The sequence below is a fragment of the Schistocerca piceifrons genome, unplaced genomic scaffold, assembly GCF_021461385.2.
Source record: "Schistocerca piceifrons isolate TAMUIC-IGC-003096 unplaced genomic scaffold, iqSchPice1.1 HiC_scaffold_695, whole genome shotgun sequence".
Classification (NCBI taxonomy): domain Eukaryota; kingdom Metazoa; phylum Arthropoda; class Insecta; order Orthoptera; family Acrididae; genus Schistocerca; species Schistocerca piceifrons.
Window position 1 is genome coordinate 1 of NW_025728943.1, and position 15,386 is coordinate 15,386.

The 15,386-nt window shown below is 53.4% G+C and overlaps 23 non-coding genes across 23 annotated transcripts; all 23 read left to right on the plus strand.

Moving 5' to 3' along the window:
- Positions 1–81: 81 nt before the first annotated feature.
- Trnah-gug lies at positions 82–153 on the plus strand. Its single transcript has one exon. It is a non-coding gene; the product is annotated as a tRNA-His (tRNA).
- Positions 154–900: 747 nt separating this feature from the next.
- Positions 901–981, plus strand: Trnal-uag. Its single transcript has one exon. It is a non-coding gene; the product is annotated as a tRNA-Leu (tRNA).
- A 444-nt stretch (positions 982–1,425) lies between these two features.
- On the plus strand, positions 1,426–1,497 carry Trnae-cuc. Its single transcript has one exon. It is a non-coding gene; the product is annotated as a tRNA-Glu (tRNA).
- Positions 1,498–1,871: 374 nt separating this feature from the next.
- Trnah-gug lies at positions 1,872–1,943 on the plus strand. The gene has a single exon. It is a non-coding gene; the product is annotated as a tRNA-His (tRNA).
- Positions 1,944–2,689: 746 nt separating this feature from the next.
- On the plus strand, positions 2,690–2,771 carry Trnal-uag. The gene has a single exon. It is a non-coding gene; the product is annotated as a tRNA-Leu (tRNA).
- Positions 2,772–3,216: 445 nt separating this feature from the next.
- Positions 3,217–3,288, plus strand: Trnae-cuc. The gene has a single exon. It is a non-coding gene; the product is annotated as a tRNA-Glu (tRNA).
- A 374-nt stretch (positions 3,289–3,662) lies between these two features.
- Positions 3,663–3,734, plus strand: Trnah-gug. Its single transcript has one exon. It is a non-coding gene; the product is annotated as a tRNA-His (tRNA).
- Positions 3,735–4,481: 747 nt separating this feature from the next.
- Positions 4,482–4,564, plus strand: Trnal-uag. Its single transcript has one exon. It is a non-coding gene; the product is annotated as a tRNA-Leu (tRNA).
- A 445-nt stretch (positions 4,565–5,009) lies between these two features.
- Trnae-cuc lies at positions 5,010–5,081 on the plus strand. The gene has a single exon. It is a non-coding gene; the product is annotated as a tRNA-Glu (tRNA).
- A 374-nt stretch (positions 5,082–5,455) lies between these two features.
- On the plus strand, positions 5,456–5,527 carry Trnah-gug. The gene has a single exon. It is a non-coding gene; the product is annotated as a tRNA-His (tRNA).
- Positions 5,528–6,274: 747 nt separating this feature from the next.
- Positions 6,275–6,356, plus strand: Trnal-uag. The gene has a single exon. It is a non-coding gene; the product is annotated as a tRNA-Leu (tRNA).
- Positions 6,357–6,801: 445 nt separating this feature from the next.
- Positions 6,802–6,873, plus strand: Trnae-cuc. The gene has a single exon. It is a non-coding gene; the product is annotated as a tRNA-Glu (tRNA).
- A 374-nt stretch (positions 6,874–7,247) lies between these two features.
- On the plus strand, positions 7,248–7,319 carry Trnah-gug. The gene has a single exon. It is a non-coding gene; the product is annotated as a tRNA-His (tRNA).
- Positions 7,320–8,066: 747 nt separating this feature from the next.
- Positions 8,067–8,148, plus strand: Trnal-uag. Its single transcript has one exon. It is a non-coding gene; the product is annotated as a tRNA-Leu (tRNA).
- Positions 8,149–8,593: 445 nt separating this feature from the next.
- Positions 8,594–8,665, plus strand: Trnae-cuc. Its single transcript has one exon. It is a non-coding gene; the product is annotated as a tRNA-Glu (tRNA).
- Positions 8,666–9,039: 374 nt separating this feature from the next.
- Trnah-gug lies at positions 9,040–9,111 on the plus strand. The gene has a single exon. It is a non-coding gene; the product is annotated as a tRNA-His (tRNA).
- A 747-nt stretch (positions 9,112–9,858) lies between these two features.
- Positions 9,859–9,940, plus strand: Trnal-uag. The gene has a single exon. It is a non-coding gene; the product is annotated as a tRNA-Leu (tRNA).
- Positions 9,941–10,385: 445 nt separating this feature from the next.
- On the plus strand, positions 10,386–10,457 carry Trnae-cuc. The gene has a single exon. It is a non-coding gene; the product is annotated as a tRNA-Glu (tRNA).
- A 363-nt stretch (positions 10,458–10,820) lies between these two features.
- On the plus strand, positions 10,821–10,892 carry Trnah-gug. Its single transcript has one exon. It is a non-coding gene; the product is annotated as a tRNA-His (tRNA).
- Positions 10,893–11,639: 747 nt separating this feature from the next.
- Positions 11,640–11,721, plus strand: Trnal-uag. Its single transcript has one exon. It is a non-coding gene; the product is annotated as a tRNA-Leu (tRNA).
- Positions 11,722–12,166: 445 nt separating this feature from the next.
- Positions 12,167–12,238, plus strand: Trnae-cuc. Its single transcript has one exon. It is a non-coding gene; the product is annotated as a tRNA-Glu (tRNA).
- A 363-nt stretch (positions 12,239–12,601) lies between these two features.
- On the plus strand, positions 12,602–12,673 carry Trnah-gug. Its single transcript has one exon. It is a non-coding gene; the product is annotated as a tRNA-His (tRNA).
- Positions 12,674–13,420: 747 nt separating this feature from the next.
- Positions 13,421–13,502, plus strand: Trnal-uag. Its single transcript has one exon. It is a non-coding gene; the product is annotated as a tRNA-Leu (tRNA).
- Positions 13,503–15,386: the final 1,884 nt, after the last annotated feature.

Sequence of the window (15,386 nt, forward strand, 5' to 3'; positions counted from 1 at the left end):
CTGTGGCGTACACCTTGGCCTAGGCTCTGCTGTGTATCGCCACTTGCATTACAGGCAGCTGCTTTCGCGGGCGCGTCCGTGGCCGTGATCGTCTAGTGGTTAGGACATTGCGTTGTGGCCGCAATAACCCAGGTTCGAATCCTGGTCACGGCAATTTTGAAAGTTTTGCCTTGCTGCCGTTGCAATGACGAGTACTCGAAATGACAGTACTCTCTTGATTTTTTCACTCGTGTTCCGCAGGCCGCAGTTTGCCCTACCACTTCATCCCCAACACGTAATGTCGCCTCCTAGAGCGCAGACGTCCGCTGCTCTCTGTAGTCGAAAAGGGCAGTTGTTTGAAGTGCGATGGATGAGCAGCCAGTCCCAGCAGAACCGGAAGCTGTGGCGTGCACTGTTTGTACAAATGCTAGGAACACTGGCGCACCAAGCAGCGCATGTAGCGTGGCCGAGCGCTTTAAGGCGCTGGTTTAAGGCACCAGACTCTCTGTAGGCGCGGTTTCGAATCCCGTAGCTGCCGGGGGCTTTGCTGTGATCGCGTTAAGCTGCCGCTTTTTCTTCAAGTGTAACCTCCTTGAGCTCACATATGTTTGATACATGGAGCATTCTAGCTCCGCCTGACAGTTACAGCTACGATACTTTAGTGGTTACGGAAAGCCCAGGTTCGAAACCTGGTCACGGCACGAAAACGTCTCTTGACGCTGTCTCCTTAACTGCGACAGCTACAGACAAGTGGCGTCGCTACCATACGGCGGGCACGGCTTTTTCTTGCTGTGGATGGCCTAAAGAGACGCTTCCAGTGGGAGAGCAGTGGAAATACATGGCACGGCGATTGCCAAGATACTTCCATTTCGAAGTGATCTTTGTAGTACAAACGAAACGTTTTGCGGCTGCTGCTCCAACGGTAACGTGGCCGAGCGGTCTAAGCGCTGGTTTTAGGCACCAGTCTCTTCGGAGGCGTGGGTTCGAATCCCACCGTTGCCACTTTTTACGTCTCATTTTTGTGCCGTTGCGGTGTGTTCTCGTGGGGTAGGACGCAGCTCTTGTGACGCGCGTGTTGTGTAGGTAGCGTGGCCGAGCGGTCTAAGGCGCTGGTTTCAGGCACCATTCTCTTCGGAGGCGTGGGTTCCAATCCCACTCCTGCCAAACGTGTAATGTTTCCTGTGTCGAAGGCAGGTGCACTCATTGCCCGCAAAGGAAACAGCACAACAAGGCGTGAGCGTCTGCTTGGTGAATTGCCGTAGAACAGTGCGTGGTGCAACGACAGGATTTGTAGGCACCTTTTGCTCTCATCATTGCTGGCGTCCGTCTCCCGAAATGCGTCCGGGGCACGCCGTTCTATAACGCGAGAGAGCGGATTTTTTACAGTTGTCGTCAGTTAACCGTGGGTGGCTGCTGCGTTCGCTGGAAAGAGCACTGCCGTCGTTATCCGGTGTGGTCTAGTGGCTAGGATACCTGGCTCTCACCCAGGAGGCCCGGGTTCGATTCCCGGTACCGGAATCGCGCGTTTTTGTTGCTCCTCTTATGCGACTTGTCTCGACTTTGCTCGACTGACGCTACGCTGACGCGTGCAGAAAGCTACGTTAAGTATGATTCACGGCAACACCTGACGGCGAGAGAGATGAAGCGTCTATCCACTTGTTATCCAGCCACATACCTGTAGTCAAGAGGCTTGGGGGACTGCAAGACATTGCCACGGAGGTGAATGCAGCTAACCACTGTAGTTAGTGTCCTGACAGCGCAGGCACGTTCATTTGCTCGTATACATGTGATGGAGACCGTGTCTCACACTGCTGTGGCGTACACCTTGGCCTAGGCTCTGCTGTGTATCGCCACTTGCATTACAGGCAGCTGCTTTCGCGGGCGCGTCCGTGGCCGTGATCGTCTAGTGGTTAGGACATTGCGTTGTGGCCGCAATAACCCAGGTTCGAATCCTGGTCACGGCAATTTTGAAAGTTTTGCCTTGCTGCCGTTGCAATGACGAGTACTCGAAATGACAGTACTCTCTTGATTTTTTCACTCGTGTTCCGCAGGCCGCAGTTTGCCCTACCACTTCATCCCCAACACGTAATGTCGCCTCCTAGAGCGCAGACGTCCGCTGCTCTCTGTAGTCGAAAAGGGCAGTTGTTTGAAGTGCGATGGATGAGCAGCCAGTCCCAGCAGAACCGGAAGCTGTGGCGTGCACTGTTTGTACAAATGCTAGGAACACTGGCGCACCAAGCAGCGCATGTAGCGTGGCCGAGCGCTTTAAGGCGCCTGGTTTAAGGCACCAGACTCTCTGTAGGCGCGGTTTCGAATCCCGTAGCTGCCGGGGGCTTTGCTGTGATCGCGTTAAGCTGCGCTTTTTCTTCAAGTGTAACCTCCTTGAGCTCACATATGTTTGATACATGGAGCATTCTAGCTCCGCCTGACAGTTACAGCTACGATACTTAGTGGTTACGGAAAGCCCAGGTTCGAAACCTGGTCACGGCACGAAAACGTCTCTTGACGCTGTCTCCTTAACTGCGACAGCTACAGACAAGTGGCGTCGCTACCATACGGCGGGCACGGCTTTTTCTTGCTGTGGATGGCCTAAAGAGACGCTTCCAGTGGGAGAGCAGTGGAAATACATGGCACGGCGATTGCCAAGATACTTCCATTTCGAAGTGATCTTTGTAGTACAAACGAAACGTTTTGCGGCTGCTGCTCCAACGGTAACGTGGCCGAGCGGTCTAAGGCGCTGGTTTTAGGCACCAGTCTCTTCGGAGGCGTGGGTTCGAATCCCACCGTTGCCACTTTTTACGTCTCATTTTTGTGCCGTTGCGGTGTGTTCTCGTGGGGTAGGACGCAGCTCTTGTGACGCGCGTGTTGTGTAGGTAGCGTGGCCGAGCGGTCTAAGGCGCTGGTTTCAGGCACCATTCTCTTCGGAGGCGTGGGTTCCAATCCCACAGCTGCCAAACGTGTAATGTTTCCTGTGTCGAAGGCAGGTGCACTCATTGCCCGCAAAGGAAACAGCACAACAAGGCGTGAGCGTCTGCTTGGTGAATTGCCGTAGAACAGTGCGTGGTGCAACGACAGGATTTGTAGGCACCTTTTGCTCTCATCATTGCTGGCGTCCGTCTCCCCGAAATGCGTCCGGGGCACGCCGTTCTATAACGCGAGAGAGCGGATTTTTTACAGTTGTCGTCAGTTAACCGTGGGTGGCTGCTGCGTTCGCTGGAAAGAGCACTGCCGTCGTTATCCGGTGTGGTCTAGTGGCTAGGATACCTGGCTCTCACCCAGGAGGCCCGGGTTCGATTCCCGGTACCGGAATCGCGCGTTTTTGTTGCTCCTCTTATGCGACTTGTCTCGACTTTGCTCGACTGACGCTACGCTGACGCGTGCAGAAAGCTACGTTAAGTATGATTCACGGCAACACCTGACGGCGAGAGAGATGAAGCGTCTATCCACTTGTTATCCAGCCACATACCTGTAGTCAAGAGGCTTGGGGGACTGCAAGACATTGCCACGGAGGTGAATGCAGCTAACCACTGTAGTTAGTGTCCTGACAGCGCAGGCACGTTCATTTGCTCGTATACATGTGATGGAGACCGTGTCTCACACTGCTGTGGCGTACACCTTGGCCTAGGCTCTGCTGTGTATCGCCACTTGCATTACAGGCAGCTGCTTTCGCGGGCGCGTCCGTGGCCGTGATCGTCTAGTGGTTAGGACATTGCGTTGTGGCCGCAATAACCCAGGTTCGAATCCTGGTCACGGCAATTTTGAAAGTTTTGCCTTGCTGCCGTTGCAATGACGAGTACTCGAAATGACAGTACTCTCTTGATTTTTTCACTCGTGTTCCGCAGGCCGCAGTTTGCCCTACCACTTCATCCCCAACACGTAATGTCGCCTCCTAGAGCGCAGACGTCCGCTGCTCTCTGTAGTCGAAAAGGGCAGTTGTTTGAAGTGCGATGGATGAGCAGCCAGTCCCAGCAGAACCGGAAGCTGTGGCGTGCACTGTTTGTACAAATGCTAGGAACACTGGCGCACCAAGCAGCGCATGTAGCGTGGCCGAGCGCTTTAAGGCGCTGGTTTAAGGCACCAGACTCTCTGTAGGCGCGGTTTCGAATCCCGTAGCTGCCGGGGGCTTTGCTGTGATCGCGTTAAGCTGCCGCTTTTTCTTCAAGTGTAACCTCCTTGAGCTCACATATGTTTGATACATGGAGCATTCTAGCTCCGCCTGACAGTTACAGCTACGATACTTTAGTGGTTACGGAAAGCCCAGGTTCGAAACCTGGTCACGGCACGAAAACGTCTCTTGACGCTGTCTCCTTAACTGCGACAGCTACAGACAAGTGGCGTCGCTACCATACGGCGGGCACGGCTTTTTCTTGCTGTGGATGGCCTAAAGAGACGCTTCCAGTGGGAGAGCAGTGGAAATACATGGCACGGCGATTGCCAAGATACTTCCATTTCGAAGTGATCTTTGTAGTACAAACGAAACGTTTTGCGGCTGCTGCTCCAACGGTAACGTGGCCGAGCGGTCTAAGGCGCTGGTTTTAGGCACCAGTCTCTTCGGAGGCGTGGGTTCGAATCCCACCGGTTGCCACTTTTTACGTCTCATTTTTGTGCCGTTGCGGTGTGTTCTCGTGGGGTAGGACGCAGCTCTTGTGACGCGCGTGTTGTGTAGGTAGCGTGGCCGAGCGGTCTAAGGCGCTGGTTTCAGGCACCATTCTCTTCGGAGGCGTGGGTTCCAATCCCACAGCTGCCAAACGTGTAATGTTTCCTGTGTCGAAGGCAGGTGCACTCATTGCCCGCAAAGGAAACAGCACAACAAGGCGTGAGCGTCTGCTTGGTGAATTGCCGTAGAACAGTGCGTGGTGCAACGACAGGATTTGTAGGCACCTTTTGCTCTCATCATTGCTGGCGTCCGTCTCCCCGAAATGCGTCCGGGGCACGCCGTTCTATAACGCGAGAGAGCGGATTTTTTACAGTTGTCGTCAGTTAACCGTGGGTGGCTGCTGCGTTCGCTGGAAAGAGCACTGCCGTCGTTATCCGGTGTGGTCTAGTGGCTAGGATACCTGGCTCTCACCCAGGAGGCCCGGGTTCGATTCCCGGTACCGGAATCGCGCGTTTTTGTTGCTCCTCTTATGCGACTTGTCTCGACTTTGCTCGACTGACGCTACGCTGACGCGTGCAGAAAGCTACGTTAAGTATGATTCACGGCAACACCTGACGGCGAGAGAGATGAAGCGTCTATCCACTTGTTATCCAGCCACATACCTGTAGTCAAGAGGCTTGGGGGACTGCAAGACATTGCCACGGAGGTGAATGCAGCTAACCACTGTAGTTAGTGTCCTGACAGCGCAGGCACGTTCATTTGCTCGTATACATGTGATGGAGACCGTGTCTCACACTGCTGTGGCGTACACCTTGGCCTAGGCTCTGCTGTGTATCGCCACTTGCATTACAGGCAGCTGCTTTCGCGGGCGCGTCCGTGGCCGTGATCGTCTAGTGGTTAGGACATTGCGTTGTGGCCGCAATAACCCAGGTTCGAATCCTGGTCACGGCAATTTTGAAAGTTTTGCCTTGCTGCCGTTGCAATGACGAGTACTCGAAATGACAGTACTCTCTTGATTTTTTCACTCGTGTTCCGCAGGCCGCAGTTTGCCCTACCACTTCATCCCCAACACGTAATGTCGCCTCCTAGAGCGCAGACGTCCGCTGCTCTCTGTAGTCGAAAAGGGCAGTTGTTTGAAGTGCGATGGATGAGCAGCCAGTCCCAGCAGAACCGGAAGCTGTGGCGTGCACTGTTTGTACAAATGCTAGGAACACTGGCGCACCAAGCAGCGCATGTAGCGTGGCCGAGCGCTTTAAGGCGCTGGTTTAAGGCACCAGACTCTCTGTAGGCGCGGTTTCGAATCCCGTAGCTGCCGGGGGCTTTGCTGTGATCGCGTTAAGCTGCCGCTTTTTCTTCAAGTGTAACCTCCTTGAGCTCACATATGTTTGATACATGGAGCATTCTAGCTCCGCCTGACAGTTACAGCTACGATACTTTAGTGGTTACGGAAAGCCCAGGTTCGAAACCTGGTCACGGCACGAAAACGTCTCTTGACGCTGTCTCCTTAACTGCGACAGCTACAGACAAGTGGCGTCGCTACCATACGGCGGGCACGGCTTTTTCTTGCTGTGGATGGCCTAAAGAGACGCTTCCAGTGGGAGAGCAGTGGAAATACATGGCACGGCGATTGCCAAGATACTTCCATTTCGAAGTGATCTTTGTAGTACAAACGAAACGTTTTGCGGCTGCTGCTCCAACGGTAACGTGGCCGAGCGGTCTAAGGCGCTGGTTTTAGGCACCAGTCTCTTCGGAGGCGTGGGTTCGAATCCCACCGTTGCCACTTTTTACGTCTCATTTTTGTGCCGTTGCGGTGTGTTCTCGTGGGGTAGGACGCAGCTCTTGTGACGCGCGTGTTGTGTAGGTAGCGTGGCCGAGCGGTCTAAGGCGCTGGTTTCAGGCACCATTCTCTTCGGAGGCGTGGGTTCCAATCCCACAGCTGCCAAACGTGTAATGTTTCCTGTGTCGAAGGCAGGTGCACTCATTGCCCGCAAAGGAAACAGCACAACAAGGCGTGAGCGTCTGCTTGGTGAATTGCCGTAGAACAGTGCGTGGTGCAACGACAGGATTTGTAGGCACCTTTTGCTCTCATCATTGCTGGCGTCCGTCTCCCCGAAATGCGTCCGGGGCACGCCGTTCTATAACGCGAGAGAGCGGATTTTTTACAGTTGTCGTCAGTTAACCGTGGGTGGCTGCTGCGTTCGCTGGAAAGAGCACTGCCGTCGTTATCCGGTGTGGTCTAGTGGCTAGGATACCTGGCTCTCACCCAGGAGGCCCGGGTTCGATTCCCGGTACCGGAATCGCGCGTTTTTGTTGCTCCTCTTATGCGACTTGTCTCGACTTTGCTCGACTGACGCTACGCTGACGCGTGCAGAAAGCTACGTTAAGTATGATTCACGGCAACACCTGACGGCGAGAGAGATGAAGCGTCTATCCACTTGTTATCCAGCCACATACCTGTAGTCAAGAGGCTTGGGGGACTGCAAGACATTGCCACGGAGGTGAATGCAGCTAACCACTGTAGTTAGTGTCCTGACAGCGCAGGCACGTTCATTTGCTCGTATACATGTGATGGAGACCGTGTCTCACACTGCTGTGGCGTACACCTTGGCCTAGGCTCTGCTGTGTATCGCCACTTGCATTACAGGCAGCTGCTTTCGCGGGCGCGTCCGTGGCCGTGATCGTCTAGTGGTTAGGACATTGCGTTGTGGCCGCAATAACCCAGGTTCGAATCCTGGTCACGGCAATTTTGAAAGTTTTGCCTTGCTGCCGTTGCAATGACGAGTACTCGAAATGACAGTACTCTCTTGATTTTTTCACTCGTGTTCCGCAGGCCGCAGTTTGCCCTACCACTTCATCCCCAACACGTAATGTCGCCTCCTAGAGCGCAGACGTCCGCTGCTCTCTGTAGTCGAAAAGGGCAGTTGTTTGAAGTGCGATGGATGAGCAGCCAGTCCCAGCAGAACCGGAAGCTGTGGCGTGCACTGTTTGTACAAATGCTAGGAACACTGGCGCACCAAGCAGCGCATGTAGCGTGGCCGAGCGCTTTAAGGCGCTGGTTTAAGGCACCAGACTCTCTGTAGGCGCGGTTTCGAATCCCGTAGCTGCCGGGGGCTTTGCTGTGATCGCGTTAAGCTGCCGCTTTTTCTTCAAGTGTAACCTCCTTGAGCTCACATATGTTTGATACATGGAGCATTCTAGCTCCGCCTGACAGTTACAGCTACGATACTTTAGTGGTTACGGAAAGCCCAGGTTCGAAACCTGGTCACGGCACGAAAACGTCTCTTGACGCTGTCTCCTTAACTGCGACAGCTACAGACAAGTGGCGTCGCTACCATACGGCGGGCACGGCTTTTTCTTGCTGTGGATGGCCTAAAGAGACGCTTCCAGTGGGAGAGCAGTGGAAATACATGGCACGGCGATTGCCAAGATACTTCCATTTCGAAGTGATCTTTGTAGTACAAACGAAACGTTTTGCGGCTGCTGCTCCAACGGTAACGTGGCCGAGCGGTCTAAGGCGCTGGTTTTAGGCACCAGTCTCTTCGGAGGCGTGGGTTCGAATCCCACCGTTGCCACTTTTTACGTCTCATTTTTGTGCCGTTGCGGTGTGTTCTCGTGGGGTAGGACGCAGCTCTTGTGACGCGCGTGTTGTGTAGGTAGCGTGGCCGAGCGGTCTAAGGCGCTGGTTTCAGGCACCATTCTCTTCGGAGGCGTGGGTTCCAATCCCACAGCTGCCAAACGTGTAATGTTTCCTGTGTCGAAGGCAGGTGCACTCATTGCCCGCAAAGGAAACAGCACAACAAGGCGTGAGCGTCTGCTTGGTGAATTGCCGTAGAACAGTGCGTGGTGCAACGACAGGATTTGTAGGCACCTTTTGCTCTCATCATTGCTGGCGTCCGTCTCCCCGAAATGCGTCCGGGGCACGCCGTTCTATAACGCGAGAGAGCGGATTTTTTACAGTTGTCGTCAGTTAACCGTGGGTGGCTGCTGCGTTCGCTGGAAAGAGCACTGCCGTCGTTATCCGGTGTGGTCTAGTGGCTAGGATACCTGGCTCTCACCCAGGAGGCCCGGGTTCGATTCCCGGTACCGGAATCGCGCGTTTTTGTTGCTCCTCTTATGCGACTTGTCTCGACTTTGCTCGACTGACGCTACGCTGACGCGTGCAGAAAGCTACGTTAAGTATGATTCACGGCAACACCTGACGGCGAGAGAGATGAAGCGTCTATCCACTTGTTATCCAGCCACATACCTGTAGTCAAGAGGCTTGGGGGACTGCAAGACATTGCCACGGAGGTGAATGCAGCTAACCACTGTAGTTAGTGTCCTGACAGCGCAGGCACGTTCATTTGCTCGTATACATGTGATGGAGACCGTGTCTCACACTGCTGTGGCGTACACCTTGGCCTAGGCTCTGCTGTGTATCGCCACTTGCATTACAGGCAGCTGCTTTCGCGGGCGCGTCCGTGGCCGTGATCGTCTAGTGGTTAGGACATTGCGTTGTGGCCGCAATAACCCAGGTTCGAATCCTGGTCACGGCAATTTTGAAAGTTTTGCCTTGCTGCCGTTGCAATGACGAGTACTCGAAATGACAGTACTCTCTTGATTTTTTCACTCGTGTTCCGCAGGCCGCAGTTTGCCCTACCACTTCATCCCCAACACGTAATGTCGCCTCCTAGAGCGCAGACGTCCGCTGCTCTCTGTAGTCGAAAAGGGCAGTTGTTTGAAGTGCGATGGATGAGCAGCCAGTCCCAGCAGAACCGGAAGCTGTGGCGTGCACTGTTTGTACAAATGCTAGGAACACTGGCGCACCAAGCAGCGCATGTAGCGTGGCCGAGCGCTTTAAGGCGCTGGTTTAAGGCACCAGACTCTCTGTAGGCGCGGTTTCGAATCCCGTAGCTGCCGGGGGCTTTGCTGTGATCGCGTTAAGCTGCCGCTTTTTCTTCAAGTGTAACCTCCTTGAGCTCACATATGTTTGATACATGGAGCATTCTAGCTCCGCCTGACAGTTACAGCTACGATACTTTAGTGGTTACGGAAAGCCCAGGTTCGAAACCTGGTCACGGCACGAAAACGTCTCTTGACGCTGTCTCCTTAACTGCGACAGCTACAGACAAGTGGCGTCGCTACCATACGGCGGGCACGGCTTTTTCTTGCTGTGGATGGCCTAAAGAGACGCTTCCAGTGGGAGAGCAGTGGAAATACATGGCACGGCGATTGCCAAGATACTTCCATTTCGAAGTGATCTTTGTAGTACAAACGAAACGTTTTGCGGCTGCTGCTCCAACGGTAACGTGGCCGAGCGGTCTAAGGCGCTGGTTTTAGGCACCAGTCTCTTCGGAGGCGTGGGTTCGAATCCCACCGTTGCCACTTTTTACGTCTCATTTTTGTGCCGTTGCGGTGTGTTCTCGTGGGGTAGGACGCAGCTCTTGTGACGCGCGTGTTGTGTAGGTAGCGTGGCCGAGCGGTCTAAGGCGCTGGTTTCAGGCACCATTCTCTTCGGAGGCGTGGGTTCCAATCCCACTCCTGCCAAACGTGTAATGTTTCCTGTGTCGAAGGCAGGTGCACTCATTGCCCGCAAAGGAAACAGCACAACAAGGCGTGAGCGTCTGCTTGGTGAATTGCCGTAGAACAGTGCGTGGTGCAACGACAGGATTTGTAGGCACCTTTTGCTCTCATCATTGCTGGCGTCCGTCTCCCCGAAATGCGTCCGGGGCACGCCGTTCTATAACGCGAGAGAGCGGATTTTTTACAGTTGTCGTCAGTTAACCGTGGGTGGCTGCTGCGTTCGCTGGAAAGAGCACTGCCGTCGTTATCCGGTGTGGTCTAGTGGCTAGGATACCTGGCTCTCACCCAGGAGGCCCGGGTTCGATTCCCGGTACCGGAATCGCGCGTTTTTGTTGCTCCTCTTATGCGACTTGTCTCGACTTTGCTCGACTGACGCGTGCAGAAAGCTACGTTAAGTATGATTCACGGCAACACCTGACGGCGAGAGAGATGAAGCGTCTATCCACTTGTTATCCAGCCACATACCTGTAGTCAAGAGGCTTGGGGGACTGCAAGACATTGCCACGGAGGTGAATGCAGCTAACCACTGTAGTTAGTGTCCTGACAGCGCAGGCACGTTCATTTGCTCGTATACATGTGATGGAGACCGTGTCTCACACTGCTGTGGCGTACACCTTGGCCTAGGCTCTGCTGTGTATCGCCACTTGCATTACAGGCAGCTGCTTTCGCGGGCGCGTCCGTGGCCGTGATCGTCTAGTGGTTAGGACATTGCGTTGTGGCCGCAATAACCCAGGTTCGAATCCTGGTCACGGCAATTTTGAAAGTTTTGCCTTGCTGCCGTTGCAATGACGAGTACTCGAAATGACAGTACTCTCTTGATTTTTTCACTCGTGTTCCGCAGGCCGCAGTTTGCCCTACCACTTCATCCCCAACACGTAATGTCGCCTCCTAGAGCGCAGACGTCCGCTGCTCTCTGTAGTCGAAAAGGGCAGTTGTTTGAAGTGCGATGGATGAGCAGCCAGTCCCAGCAGAACCGGAAGCTGTGGCGTGCACTGTTTGTACAAATGCTAGGAACACTGGCGCACCAAGCAGCGCATGTAGCGTGGCCGAGCGCTTTAAGGCGCTGGTTTAAGGCACCAGACTCTCTGTAGGCGCGGTTTCGAATCCCGTAGCTGCCGGGGGCTTTGCTGTGATCGCGTTAAGCTGCCGCTTTTTCTTCAAGTGTAACCTCCTTGAGCTCACATATGTTTGATACATGGAGCATTCTAGCTCCGCCTGACAGTTACAGCTACGATACTTTAGTGGTTACGGAAAGCCCAGGTTCGAAACCTGGTCACGGCACGAAAACGTCTCTTGACGCTGTCTCCTTAACTGCGACAGCTACAGACAAGTGGCGTCGCTACCATACGGCGGGCACGGCTTTTTCTTGCTGTGGATGGCCTAAAGAGACGCTTCCAGTGGGAGAGCAGTGGAAATACATGGCACGGCGATTGCCAAGATACTTCCATTTCGAAGTGATCTTTGTAGTACAAACGAAACGTTTTGCGGCTGCTGCTCCAACGGTAACGTGGCCGAGCGGTCTAAGGCGCTGGTTTTAGGCACCAGTCTCTTCGGAGGCGTGGGTTCGAATCCCACCGTTGCCACTTTTTACGTCTCATTTTTGTGCCGTTGCGGTGTGTTCTCGTGGGGTAGGACGCAGCTCTTGTGACGCGCGTGTTGTGTAGGTAGCGTGGCCGAGCGGTCTAAGGCGCTGGTTTCAGGCACCATTCTCTTCGGAGGCGTGGGTTCCAATCCCACTCCTGCCAAACGTGTAATGTTTCCTGTGTCGAAGGCAGGTGCACTCATTGCCCGCAAAGGAAACAGCACAACAAGGCGTGAGCGTCTGCTTGGTGAATTGCCGTAGAACAGTGCGTGGTGCAACGACAGGATTTGTAGGCACCTTTTGCTCTCATCATTGCTGGCGTCCGTCTCCCCGAAATGCGTCCGGGGCACGCCGTTCTATAACGCGAGAGAGCGGATTTTTTACAGTTGTCGTCAGTTAACCGTGGGTGGCTGCTGCGTTCGCTGGAAAGAGCACTGCCGTCGTTATCCGGTGTGGTCTAGTGGCTAGGATACCTGGCTCTCACCCAGGAGGCCCGGGTTCGATTCCCGGTACCGGAATCGCGCGTTTTTGTTGCTCCTCTTATGCGACTTGTCTCGACTTTGCTCGACTGACGCGTGCAGAAAGCTACGTTAAGTATGATTCACGGCAACACCTGACGGCGAGAGAGATGAAGCGTCTATCCACTTGTTATCCAGCCACATACCTGTAGTCAAGAGGCTTGGGGGACTGCAAGACATTGCCACGGAGGTGAATGCAGCTAACCACTGTAGTTAGTGTCCTGACAGCGCAGGCACGTTCATTTGCTCGTATACATGTGATGGAGACCGTGTCTCACACTGCTGTGGCGTACACCTTGGCCTAGGCTCTGCTGTGTATCGCCACTTGCATTACAGGCAGCTGCTTTCGCGGGCGCGTCCGTGGCCGTGATCGTCTAGTGGTTAGGACATTGCGTTGTGGCCGCAATAACCCAGGTTCGAATCCTGGTCACGGCAATTTTGAAAGTTTTGCCTTGCTGCCGTTGCAATGACGAGTACTCGAAATGACAGTACTCTCTTGATTTTTTCACTCGTGTTCCGCAGGCCGCAGTTTGCCCTACCACTTCATCCCCAACACGTAATGTCGCCTCCTAGAGCGCAGACGTCCGCTGCTCTCTGTAGTCGAAAAGGGCAGTTGTTTGAAGTGCGATGGATGAGCAGCCAGTCCCAGCAGAACCGGAAGCTGTGGCGTGCACTGTTTGTACAAATGCTAGGAACACTGGCGCACCAAGCAGCGCATGTAGCGTGGCCGAGCGCTTTAAGGCGCTGGTTTAAGGCACCAGACTCTCTGTAGGCGCGGTTTCGAATCCCGTAGCTGCCGGGGGCTTTGCTGTGATCGCGTTAAGCTGCCGCTTTTTCTTCAAGTGTAACCTCCTTGAGCTCACATATGTTTGATACATGGAGCATTCTAGCTCCGCCTGACAGTTACAGCTACGATACTTTAGTGGTTACGGAAAGCCCAGGTTCGAAACCTGGTCACGGCACGAAAACGTCTCTTGACGCTGTCTCCTTAACTGCGACAGCTACAGACAAGTGGCGTCGCTACCATACGGCGGGCACGGCTTTTTCTTGCTGTGGATGGCCTAAAGAGACGCTTCCAGTGGGAGAGCAGTGGAAATACATGGCACGGCGATTGCCAAGATACTTCCATTTCGAAGTGATCTTTGTAGTACAAACGAAACGTTTTGCGGCTGCTGCTCCAACGGTAACGTGGCCGAGCGGTCTAAGGCGCTGGTTTTAGGCACCAGTCTCTTCGGAGGCGTGGGTTCGAATCCCACCGTTGCCACTTTTTACGTCTCATTTTTGTGCCGTTGCGGTGTGTTCTCGTGGGGTAGGACGCAGCTCTTGTGACGCGCGTGTTGTGTAGGTAGCGTGGCCGAGCGGTCTAAGGCGCTGGTTTCAGGCACCATTCTCTTCGGAGGCGTGGGTTCCAATCCCACTCCTGCCAAACGTGTAATGTTTCCTGTGTCGAAGGCAGGTGCACTCATTGCCCGCAAAGGAAACAGCACAACAAGGCGTGAGCGTCTGCTTGGTGAATTGCCGTAGAACAGTGCGTGGTGCAACGACAGGATTTGTAGGCACCTTTTGCTCTCATCATTGCTGGCGTCCGTCTCCCCGAAATGCGTCCGGGGCACGCCGTTCTATAACGCGAGAGAGCGGATTTTTTACAGTTGTCGTCAGTTAACCGTGGGTGGCTGCTGCGTTCGCTGGAAAGAGCACTGCCGTCGTTATCCGGTGTTTCATTCTGGCTCTAGCTGCCGACGCGTACGGACGTGCCGCCGTTTGCTGCGCGTAGTCAGTGCTTCGCCAGTGTTTACATTTGCGTTTCGGTGTCCTTGTTTTTTGTGATTTTTCTTCGTGTGTGACTTGTGATTATTCTGCCTACTGTGTTCTGTTGTGTGTTTTCTACCGACGTTCATTTATCGTTTGTGGAGTTTTCGGTAATTACCGGAATCTCCCCTTGATTTCTGTATACCATGGCCACAACTGTGAGGAAGAATACGCTGGTTTTTGCGTTCGCCAAGGACACACGACGTGTTCAGCCGACTGCTCTGGACATTCATGATTGGCTCGATCAGGTACTTGGCATTAATTCTGATATGGTGCATACCACTCAGCTAGACACTGACAACTACTGTGTTTTCGTAAAATTTTTGAGCCCCGTTTCGGTGGATAAGATTATTGGAACATTTGGGTATCATGTAGAATTTTTGCATAGAGACGGCACTACAAGTAAAGTAGCTATTAGGAGAGCTGATGCTCTTTATAGATCTGTGCGGGTGTTAAATTTACCTATCGAGATAGATAATGAGAAAATCAAGGTTGCCCTGTCTCAATATGGTGAGGTTAAGGATATAGTTAACGAACGGTGGTCGAAGCAATTTAAAATTCAGAGCTTCAATGGTATTCGTTCGGTAGAGATGGAAGTAAAGTCTAATATCCCATCTCATATAACTGTTGACGGGCATAAAGCCCACGTGATTTATACTGGTCAAACCCCTACGTGCCATATATGCAATGAATCGGGTCATTTAAGGCAGGACTGTCCTCGTCGTGTTTTTGTACTAAAAACGAATTTAGTCCAACGGCGCAAGATGACCTTGAGCGAAGTTTTGGCAACTGATAATACAGCCAAACAGGGTGAGGGTTCGGATCCTGTACCTAGTTCTGGAAATATTGCTGTTGATGGTAGTGATTTTCCACCCCTGGTACCACGCTTGAATTGTGATTCTTCTGCCCGAGAGTTGGACGTACTAAACAAGAAACGACCACTTGAACATACAGATGATCAATCCGATGATGAAACCTCCCGACAATCTCCTGCTGTACGTAAACAGAAAGCTAGCGATGAAACTCTGCCTGTGCCCCAAGGCGAAATGCAAGTGGATTTAATCACAGTTTCTGATACGTCCCGCTCATTGCCAGAAAATGAAACGGCCGCCTCCGACAGCGATAAAGTAGAAGTCCCCGAGGCAGTGACAACTTGCCCAGCTGTAAACAGCGATAATCAGCTGTTTACAGACGGGAAGTTCGCGGAAGCGGTAGAACAACAACACCGCGACACCGCAACAGCACAACAACCGGCACCAGAGTGTAAACAAGAGGAAGTGTTTACTCCTGAACCGGAAAATAAGCAAACACCGTCGCAAGCATCACAACACACGAAGGT